Here is an 11,818-nt window from a genome sequence, read left to right on the forward strand (position 1 = left end):
TTTTATAATAAAATTGTAATAAATTTATAATTTATTTTTTTAATTTAACAAGAAGTATAATTTATAAATTTAGCTCTCAATTTTATAATTTTAAATTGATGAATTTAAAATTTATTTTTAAAATTTTAAGAGGAAACACATATGTTAATATTTAAAGTTGAAAAATAAAGAAATCAATATTTTAAGAATTCCAAGGATTTAAAAGTTGCCTCAAGGCAAGTTTAACTTTCAATTTTATAATTTTGAATCGATGAATTTGCAACTTATTATATAAATTTTAATCATATATTTAATTTAAGAGAATTTAAGTCAATTTCTTTATAAATCATATTTATCAAAAAAATGCATGGGATTATATTGATATTTTGAAATTAGTTAAAATTTAAATTAAATTAATTAATTCTATTGGACTTTGTTATCATTCTCTCATATATCAATACCCAATATAATGAAAATATAAAAAGCACACAAAAAATCTGGTAGATGCTAAAATTGTTGTCATTTTCTTGATTTCATGGCTTGGTATTTTATAGAACTTCAGAGTATTATCACCTTCTATTTGAACTAATTTAAACCCTTGCTATGTATATATGATTGTTATTATCTCATGGATAGTTTGGGGATGCCTTGATATATTTTTTTAACACGATTGTATAATCCAAGATATGAACTTAAGATTCATGATAGTTGATTCAGTTTTCTCAATTAATTAAATCAAGCATCTTTCGGTTAAAAAATGTTACTCTTTTCATTTTAAAATATAAAGTATTTTTAATAGATTAAATATTTATAAATATAAGATATTTTTAATCTTTTAAGGTGTAATCATTTTTTTTAAAAGTATCTCTATAAAATAAATAATTTAGTATTTATTTTAGGGTAAAGCACCTTATTAAATAAGGATAAATATAAAAAGATATAATTATTTTAAAAACAAATAATTATTTTATTAAGGTAAAATTTAGTTAAAAATACTTTATATTTTTTAATGATAAGAATATGCTTTTTTGTTATTAATATACCATAGTTATTTTACTTTCTATTATTTTTAAAAAACAAATAATTATATTTTTCTCACGTCATTTTTATATTGTATTCAAGTGCACTTGAACAATATTACAAGGTCAACAATAAACGGCAAACAAACGTCATATTCCCTGCAAAACTTGAAATAGAATTCTTCTTTCAGTTGGATGAAAACGGTAGTGATTATAAGGACGACGCGGATCACAAGAAAGAGAAATCCACGGGAGTCACGTTTTTCACAAGCGGTTGTCAAAAACAATTTTTTTTTTTTTGGGATGAAATGTAAATTTTACTATTTACCAAGACCAAATCTATACATAATCTAAAAGGACATTTAGGGGGAAAAGACCACCTTCAAAAATTTGGTTATAAATTCATGTTTTGTTGGGTGAGAATAATTATGGAATGGAAAAAGAAAATAGAGTATAGTAAATCAATGTGATACTAATACAGTAATCAGTTTTTATGATTACAAATCGAATTTGTTAAAATAATTATTTCTCAATTTATCATAAGTTAAATATAACAATTTTAATTATCAATGTAAAGGATAAGTTTAATTTAAGAAGAATTTATCCAGTAACATTAAAATAAATAAAACTATTTTACAAATTTATTATCATTGGCCAGTAATTAATTAGTTTATAATTAGGTAATAAATAATAAATAAATGAAAATGAAACAGAATGAATGTCCCACTTTGGCAGAGTCTTTGTTTAACACCCCTTTCTAATTTCTACGCTCTTGCAATTTGCTTCTCTTATTAAATGCTTGAAAATGTAGGTAGAGATCCCTTTTTAAATTCTTCCTCTTCATTTTAACCATACACTTAGTGAGGGTAGCTTGATAATTGGTATAAAAAACTTGGCAAAAATTACAAATATATCCCTTGTAAAAAATTTATTTACAAATAAAATAAGTGTCACCATTTTACCGAAAACAATAAATGTCCCTAATTTATGAAAACACATTTGGGTTTTGTGAGATTTGGTTATGACTAATTTATCATATAAAAAATAATATAAATGTCATTGGACTCCTACCCTAGCCCCTTTGATTGGCATTGACTAGATTTGACCAACCACCTCCCATCATTCACTAGTCACTTGCTGGTGTTGACCAATCAAAAATGATTTTTTAAAAAAAAATTTATATTATTCATATTTTAATATTTATAAGTCAAACATAAAAAAAACTTTAAGATTTATTGCTCAAACTTTTTACATTTACAATACTATTAATAGGTTAATATTCACGAGTCAATTTTATAAATTTTCAAGTTAAGTTTCATAGATTTACAAATGAAACACCTTAATTTATAAATCTAACTTGTAAATTAGTGAATTTTAATTTATAAATATTAAAGTATTAATATTGCAAAATGTTGATTTATAAATGTAAGAAGCTTTACTTATAAATCTCAAATATTTATTTGTTAATATGTGATGTTTGACTGGTAAACATTCAAACATTAATATTTTAATAAAAATAAATTTTTAAAACTATTTTGGATTGGTTAATTCTAGCAAGTGATTGATCAACGACTATTACTAGTTGCTTAACACCATTCAAAGGAATGAGAGTCTAAAAGCATTTGTCTCATTTTATATGGAAAACTAATTACAACCAAATCCTATGAGATTTGAGTATATTTTCATAAATTCATGATAATTATTTGTAAATAAGTTTTGAGTAAAATACATTGATTGCTCTTTTATTATGCCTTAATTACACAAATCTTCCCCCTATTTTTTTAAAAAATAAGATTTATGTACTTAACTTTATATATTTATAACAAACCAAATCATGATAAGTGAAGCTTAATATATTAATAAAATTAATAAAAAAATTATTACAAAATAAATAATTAGAAAAAGATCTACATGTGATGATTTAATTAAAAACGAACACATTAAATATTTAAAGTCAAGTATATAAGTTTTTTACCTTTTAAAAACTCATATAAACCTCCCTTAAAATTAAAATATATATTACATAAACCTCTACTATATATTTAAGATTATATTTTCATTCATCCAACCATTAAGTTTGTCTTTTAAATTTTTAATTTGACAAAATACCCCACTTTAACATATGAATTATCTATAAATCTATATTTGCCAAAAAAATATTTTTTTATATACAAATAGAAAAATATAATGAATAAATTTTGAAAGTTCTATTATATTAGAAAATTTATTATGTTTTATCATATTATAAAATTTTAATTTTTATCAAATTCATTGAAACTTATTTATTTATGTTTTTAAAATTGATAAAAACATATTTTAAACACACATTTTTGTTTATCACATAACATAAAATGATATAAGTTTGAGAAATTGCATAAGTAATTTAAATTTAAAATTTATAAATATATTTTGACACTGAAATTATGTAATTTCTAAAATAATATAATTTAGGATTTATTAGTGTAAGGGGTAAATTAGTAAATAATTTTTTTGTAAGGAAGAAAAAAAAACAGAACAAACAACCACCTAAGGAGGCTCTAACAACATGACACATTGGAGATCTTCAAGTTGAAGATAGTGAAAGCAAGGAGCAACGTCTAATGCCTGTGCTCATGAGGATCAATATTCCTACTACGGAGAATGTCAACTACCCTTTGGCAATCATTGTGTAGAACTACTCCTTGAAAGCCCTTATCCCAAGTGCATTTCAATCCCATGATGCATGCCCAAAGCTCAGCTAAAAAATCATCACCTTTTGTTAGCCTAAGCATGAATTCACCCTTCAGCTTGTCATTCCAATCTTTAAGGATTCCTTAACCTCGTATGAAAGTAAGTAAGCCCCATCTGCATATATATTAACAGTAGAAGGGGCACTGATCATCTTAACCAGCCTTTGTATCAGCCCTTGTTAATTCAAGTTAGACGTACCAAATTTTAAATGCCCAGCTTTCATACAAATGAAAATACTATTAGCATACGCTGCCAGATTTACACTATATGTATGCTTATTATGAAAAATAAATTCATTATGCCTTCTCCACATAAGCCAACAAATAACCAAAAATCGTGCGGCCTAGTCATCTACATTTCTCCCAATGTTCACACTCAGGTTCCATTTAAACCATGCCTTAGCGTGGAGCTTGAAAAACTGCTCTAGAAATTCTAGCGAAACAGCATGAATCTAGGTCTCTTTGGAAATCGGGGTAGTTTTGAAGAATATGGATTACATCTTCGTTTTCATACCCACATCCTAAATAGTTCAAGTTATTACACATATCTCAACTCCTTCACAAATTGTTGGTAAGTAATTGCTCTTGCGTAGCAAGCCATAGAAAAGTCTTACACCTTTAGAGAACCTTAACCTTTTATAGTTGTTTACTTAAAGTTGAAGGAGGTGTATCATCTTTATGACATAAAACATAAGCAGACTTAATGGAGAAGGAGCCGTTCTTCTCAAACTTCCATCTAACCATAGCTTGCCTATTCAACAGATAAGCATGTTGTAAGCTATGCAAGTTTCTCAATACAAATTAGAAAAATATGAAGAGAAATTAGGTCGCCTTATTCTAGTCCACGAGTAGGCAAGAATTCCTCCATCTTTGTACCCTTCCTAAAGAATTTTCATCTTGGAAGATTTGAGGCAGCTCAGAATAATGCTCACCATTTCACTTGGAAACCTCATTTCCTCAAGACAATCCTGCATAAAAGTCCATCGAACATGATCATATGCCTTTTTGAGATCAATTTTAATGGCCATGAATCCTTTCCCCCCTCATAGTAAGCATAGAATGAATCACCTCCTATACAACTATGATATTATCTGAGCTCTCCTTTCCAGGCACAAAGCTATATTGATTATGAGCAATAATACAGGGCATTATATTTTTAATTCTATTAGCAATGACCTTTGTAATAACATTATGTACCACATTACACAAGCTAATCGGCAAGAAATCATGGATTATTATTGATGGACTTAACGGATCGGGCTAAGTCATGTGTTTTCAAAATAAAGATAAGGTCTGTATAAATAAGACAAAATAAAAAGAGGGTGAGAATATTTAACTCATAAGTTTTCTTGTATGAAACTTGGTTCAAATTTTTCATAGAAACTTACTTATTTTTTGGGACTTTAAGTTTGTCAATGGCTAGTTTTCTCAATGGTAGCATCACCTCTTTCTCTTGAAAGAGCTATGGGTTTAAAGCCAGCATTGACATATGTTATGTGTTTCCCTTTTCTATGTGAAAAGATTGGATTAGAAGGTTTTTTTTTTTTTTAAAAGGAGTCTGCAATGTTGATTTTTGTTATGAAAATAAGGAGAAAGAGAGTAGAAAAGAAAATAACAAAACAAGAATAATTGAAAGAAAAAACAAGGGAGTATATTTTATTCACTTGGGTACCCAATACTTTGTATTTGACCTCTATTTATAAGCCTTTAACTATTAAAGTTTAACTTTAATATTACAAATGAATAACAAAGGAGGTCATAGCATAATATATAACTTTTAGAGGCTGTAAGATATTGACTTTGATAAATTCTTTCTAAGCCATTCATTAGAAGATTATGAGAAATGAAGAATGATGCAAAAGGTCACATACTATACTATGATATCCTTCTTTATTGATTTGTAATATCAAAGTTAGACTTTAATGATTAAAGGCCTATAAATAGAAGTCATATATAAAATATTGGGTATTAAGTAAATAAAATATATTCACTTATTCCCTCTCAATTCTTTTTATCTTGCTATTCTCTTCTCCTACTGTCTCTCTTCTTTCTATTTTCATAATAACTTTAAATTTCATGAACTTTTATTGTAGACACTTTAATAACCTTCCCATTAGTAAATTAGTGTGTGTGTGTGTGTGTAGGCGGGTAGAATTCTGCAACAGATCGTCGCGAAAAACTTTATTTACAAAACGAAAGCATTAAAAAATGATTCAGCCCAAAATGACAATTGATGTGCTGCGACCAGTCCATGTGGGAGGACCATGACTATGGAAAATATCCTCTAAATTTATATAAAAAAATATCCTCTAAATTCAGAACTCCCCTTCAAAAGCGTTTACCAACATTAGTAATCAAATCAACGGCCGGTTTATTTAAAATGAAAACAACATTTTAGCTAAGTTTAGTATTTAAGTTTTTTGAAGAATGTCAAGCTAGTCATGAAGGTTTTTGTTGAAAAAAGATTCTATCTATAAACTATTTCAAATAACTTATCAAAATAAATTAGTAATATGTAATTAATATGTAGAGAATGTGTGATACCTTTTTAAAAATATCATTACCATTTATTAATTAGTTTTGTAATGTGTTATTAATGCAAGGACTTTGTTGATGAGTTATCTATAAATACTTTTATAAGTGTCTTTTGTACTTAAAAATATACTCTCATCTTGACAAACTTCAAGACCCACTTACTTAAACATTTATTAGTAAAAAAATTTAAGGACTGGAGATATAAAAGTTTTAATAAATAGAAGTACAGTGAGAAAAGAAAAAAAATTAATATAAGAGATAAAATAAAATGAAACCATTTATTTAAAAACAAATTAAAAATTTTCAAATCAACCTTATTTTAACAACAGTGAGAGACTGAGAGGGTGCACCTGATTGGATAAATATACATACCTACCTAACTTAAAATTTATGAGGTTTTCTCACCAATAAATTTATGATATTCTATTACATTTAGCTGGATATCTTGTATAGCCTTATTAATAGATTAATCATATAATAAATGAGATCTTGCATCACTTGCTGGAGATTCTGTTTTTTTCATATCAGGGAATGATAAAATCTAAACAAAAAAAAAAACCCTACAAAGCAGATTTAATGTCCTGCTGCAAAACTGGAATTAACTCGAGAGGGTGAGAGTATAGGGGATGAAATTGAAATCTAACAACACACGGAAGCACCTGCTTGGCTAGAGAATCAGAAATCTCATTCTCATCACGCCAGGTCTTCTGAATAGTAGCCACCCAATCATAAGCCTGTAAGAACTTGATCTTAGAGATAACTTCATGATCTTAATGGGTATCTATTACATCTCTGATAATAGCTTCGTTAGCCTTAGAAGAATTAGTCTCAATGATGAGTTCATGCCATTTTTAGGCCACATAAACAAGCACACAGTTCGGCACTTAGGGGATCTGTGTCGTACATCTTGTGCATAAACCCAGCTTTAAATACACCATTATGGTCACGAATCAAGCCACCACAGTCAGCAAAATTTGATTTGCAGCAAAAGCTTTATCTACATTCAGTTTAAGCCAATCGATAGTCAGCAGACATCACTTACCATTGCCCTTCAGTTTACTGCGATAATGAACATATGGATAATAGCAATGATCTGAGTATTAATCGTTCCATTGGACGTGGTCACGTGGATTTATCCTTAAAAAAAATTTCCATTCCGTCTTAGCTGGAGATTCTGTGTGATAGCTTTTTCAGCTTAAACGAGCGGTAAATTTAGACCAATCATTCGCGAAAAAGAAATTGACCAATAAAAAATTGTGATCTTATTAAAAAAAAAAAAAAAACAAACAGTCGAACGCAATGCTTTGGCAACTCAGGCAACCAATGAATGGGCAATTTTATATTGGCTTCTGTCCCATGACGTCAAACATCTATTTCCAAAATTCAACACTTGCGGCTCCAAATACTTCCATGATTGATTGAACTTTGAATCCAAATCAAAGATTCCTCTGGTTTCAAGAGATACCTTTCTTACTTTGACTTATCAAACCCATTATTGTGCCTCTGATCTTAGTTACAAGAATCTTCTTCTAGCTATCTCATAGGAAATAAAAAAAAAAAAAGTTGTTAAATCATTAAAATTATTTAAAAACATGAATTTAATAAAAGAAGTTATGTAAAAATGTAAATAAAGGTCATTTAAAAATTATTTAATACTTCGTCTTTTGTGCAAAATGACTGACAATTGGTTGCAAGGCCTTTAAATTTCCACTAATCCCCAAGAAACGGAGGCTAGGGAAGATTCAGTTGCAATTCTCTAGCAAAGCAGGACCTTCTTCCCTCATGGCTTCTCAATCACAGTGTCCACCTTTTGAATTCTCTGCAAATTATTATCATGTTTCTGAAAACGGAGGGGACTGTGTGAGGCAGAGCAGTTTCTTTGAAGGCAAACCTGTGCTTAATCAGGGAGTTGGATACTCTGTCATTCTTTGGTTTGGTGCTTTCTTCGCTATCTTCTTCACCTCTTTCTTGGTCAGTAATAACCCTTGCAAGCTCGTTCCTTTCTTTAATTCCTCTGTTCTTCTGTTCTGTCATGTAGCTGTCAGATTATGAACTCAAGCTCTTCCTTTCGACTCCATGTTTGCTTGTCAGTACGAAAGCTCTTGACTTTCATGGCATCAGAATCAAGTTATTGATTTTTTTAACGAGCTTATGAATCAGGTATGGCTAGAGAAGCGATATGTTGGGTCCCGCCATACTTCTGAATGGTTCAATACTGCAGGAAGAAGTGTTAAACTGGACTGATTGCCAGTGTAATTGTGTCTCAGGTAATATATTCACTCAAAGCCTCATACTGATACTGCACTATTCAATAACTAAGAATCACTAATACAGCTATAAAATGCTACACAAGAGAGACAATACAACTATTTGAAATTAATTTGAAGTGTTGCTTCATGTTTAGATGTCGGGTATGATAATACTACTATAGTTTTAAAGTATTGGTACTTCATCGTGTGAAATTGCTAGTTTTCTATTTCTTTTAATCACTATGGTTTTGTGTAGTGGACATGGGCCGCGACAATCCTGCAAAGTTCAAACGTTTGCTTGGGAGTATGGAATTAGTGGACCTTTCTGGTATGCTAGTGGAGCTACAATCCAGGCATGAAAGTTTATCTTCATCAAACATAACTTGTAATCTTTAATGACATCAGACTGTGAAAATGAGGCTGAAATTACAATGAACAGGTGCTGTTGTTTGGAATCATGGCCATAGAGATTAAGAGAAAAGCTCCTCATGCTCATACTGTTTGTGAAATTGTCAAAGCTCGGTAAGCCAATTGGGTATGGATTGATTGACAAGATTTCTTGTCACTTTAATGACAACATCTTCTTTGTTTCAGATGGGGAACAGCTGCACACATTGTATTCCTCATTTTTTGCTTCTTGACAAACATAATTGTAACAGCCATGTTACTTCTCGGCGGCTCTGCTGTTGTAAATGCTTTGACTGGTGTTAACATTTATGCTGCTAGCTTCCTAATACCACTTGGAGTAATTGTCTATACTCTAGCTGGAGGCCTCAAAGCCACGTTCTTGGCAAGCTATATACATTCTGTCATAGGTTGTTCATTTGAAGATTTTTTTCACCCCTTTCAACAAAATATGTGTTTTTATCATTAAGAATTATCAATAATTAACTGGGTAATTTGTTTAACTTTCAGTTCATATTGTTTTGGTCATATTTTGTGTACCTTGTCTATACGGCAAGCAATGACCTTGGCAGCCCCAGTGTCATCTACAACCGTTTGCTAGAGGTTGCAAGCAGATCAAGAACATGTCAGGAGCCCATGTCACACCATGGCCAATCATGTGGTCCTGTTCAAGGGAATTACAAAGGATCTTATTTGACAATGCTGAGTTCAGGTGGTTTGGTTTTTGGGATTATAAATATTGTTGGCAACTTTGGCACTGTCTTTGTGGATAATGTAAGCATGACCAAAAAGATGTTTGTTCATTTAATTGTATGGAAGTCTCCAATATAACTTGCATTATACTGGATCTATGAACTAAGTTTAAATTGATATTGTTACTGAATGTTCAACTGGGAATGTTTAGGGATATTGGGTGAGTGCCATTGCTGCAAGACCTTCATCAACTCACAAGGGCTATTTGTTGGGAGGGTTGGTCTGGTTTGCTGTGCCATTTTCTTTGGCCACTTCATTGGGTCTGGGAGCCCTAGCCCTTGATTTGCCGATAAACAAAAGCGAGGCTGGTCATGGACTAGTTCCCCCTGCTACTGCAGTGGCTTTAATGGGAAAAGGAGGATCTATTCTTCTTCTTACAATGCTTTTTATGTAAGTTACAATCTGTTTCTTCAAAACGTAGCTAGAAACCAACTTAAGGGACATGTCTAATGATGAAGATTGGCAAATGGTTATACAATTAGAAGCCATCAACTGTCAAGCATCATTATTCAAGTTTTGATGATTTGGTATATTGATCAGGGCAGTGACTTCAGCTGGCTCATCAGAACTAATTGCAGTGTCCTCTCTATGCACATATGATATCTACCGTGCTTACATAAATCCCAATGCAAGTGGAAAGAAAATCTTAAAAGTGTCAAGAGGGGTAGTCCTGGGTTTTGGGTGTTTCATGGGATTGTTAGCAGTTATACTAAACAAAGCTGGTGTTTCTCTGGGTTGGATGTACCTTGCCATGGGAGTTCTGATTGGTTCAGCAGTTCTTCCCATTGCTTTTATGCTTCTATGGAGAAGAGCAAATGCAATTGGGGCCATCCTTGGAACAATTGTTGTTTGTGTCCTAGGAATCATCACATGGTTGTCTGTTACAAAGATTGAGTATGGCTCAGTAAACCTCGATAAAACCGGTAGAAATGCGCCTATGCTAGCTGGAAACCTAGTCTCAATCCTAACTGGAGGAGCAATTCATGCAATCAGCAGCATGTTATGGCCTCAGAACTATGACTGGACTACCACTAGACAAATTACAATGTTGAGAAGGAAAAAACTGATCTTCCTGCAGAAGAGTTCAGAGAAGAGAAGCTGTTAATGGCCAAAGCATGGATGGTAGTGAAGTGGGGCATAGGCTTCACTGTTTTGATAGCTATAATATGGCCTATCCTCTCCCCCCAGCAGGTAAGTTCTTATTCTAATCATAAGGATATATTAAACATATTGAAAGCATATTTCACTGAAACTGTTGGTGTGATTTGTTTATTTGAACAGGGCAGTTTAGTGAGGGGTACTTCTATTTCTGGGCTGTGATTTCTATAGGTTGGGGAACCATTGGTTCTGCAGTGATAATAGCTTTGCCACTGATCGAGAGTTGGGAAACCATCCACACTGTGATTCTGGGAATGTTTACAAATGACAGAATCATGGAGAAAATGGAGGAGTGAATTTGAAGCTGCAGACAATCATACAGGCAATCCCAGAAGCAGAGAGACTTTACTTGCTTGAGAAGGAGAAAGCCAAGAAAGCAGAGGCCTCAGCGCAACAAGCTTGTTCTCTTCCTGCTTGAAATTCTCTGGGACAAATAGAACCTCTGAAAGATGTAGCTGCAAGAATAATGGAAATGTAAGACAAAATCATGAAGTAAATTGGAACTAGACGTTGCAAAGTGAACACCTTTAATTGATTGCTTGCCTCATTCTATTTGGTCTTTGCTTGCCCTATGCTACAAACGTTCAAAGTATATGATATCTATCTTCACTTCTATTAAATTTTTAATATCAATACAGGTGCATACGTTGGAGACGGCTATTATTAAAATTTTAGAATCTGAATGCAAAAGTTATATGGATTTATATAATTTTTCATGTGTAATCAATAAATAACCTCTTTAAAAGGAAAGATGAGTATCAAATATTGTGAAAATTAAAGAATAAATGCTAAACCAACCTCATGTATGAATAAAATGCCTCCAATTACTTGGAAATAAAATCTTTGTTTTTTTTTTTTTGTCTTAACTAAAAAACATAATTGGACTTTAGGATAAAAAAAGCTACAAGAATCATATCATTCCCGACACTCATGAGAAAGTATAAATCAAGAAGGACGAGTACAAGGACCTTATCATTACTAATTAAAATAC

The 11,818-nt window shown here is 31.2% G+C and overlaps 1 pseudogene; it reads left to right on the forward strand.

Annotated features, from left to right (window-relative positions):
* Positions 1–7,950: 7,950 nt before the first annotated feature.
* LOC129323127 (urea-proton symporter DUR3-like) lies at positions 7,951–11,374 on the forward strand (annotated as a pseudogene).
* Positions 11,375–11,818: the final 444 nt, after the last annotated feature.

The sequence above is a fragment of the Prosopis cineraria genome, unplaced genomic scaffold (genome assembly GCF_029017545.1).
Source record: "Prosopis cineraria cultivar Desert tree isolate PC_DT_omini unplaced genomic scaffold, ASM2901754v1 PC10, whole genome shotgun sequence".
NCBI lineage: Eukaryota > Viridiplantae > Streptophyta > Magnoliopsida > Fabales > Fabaceae > Prosopis > Prosopis cineraria.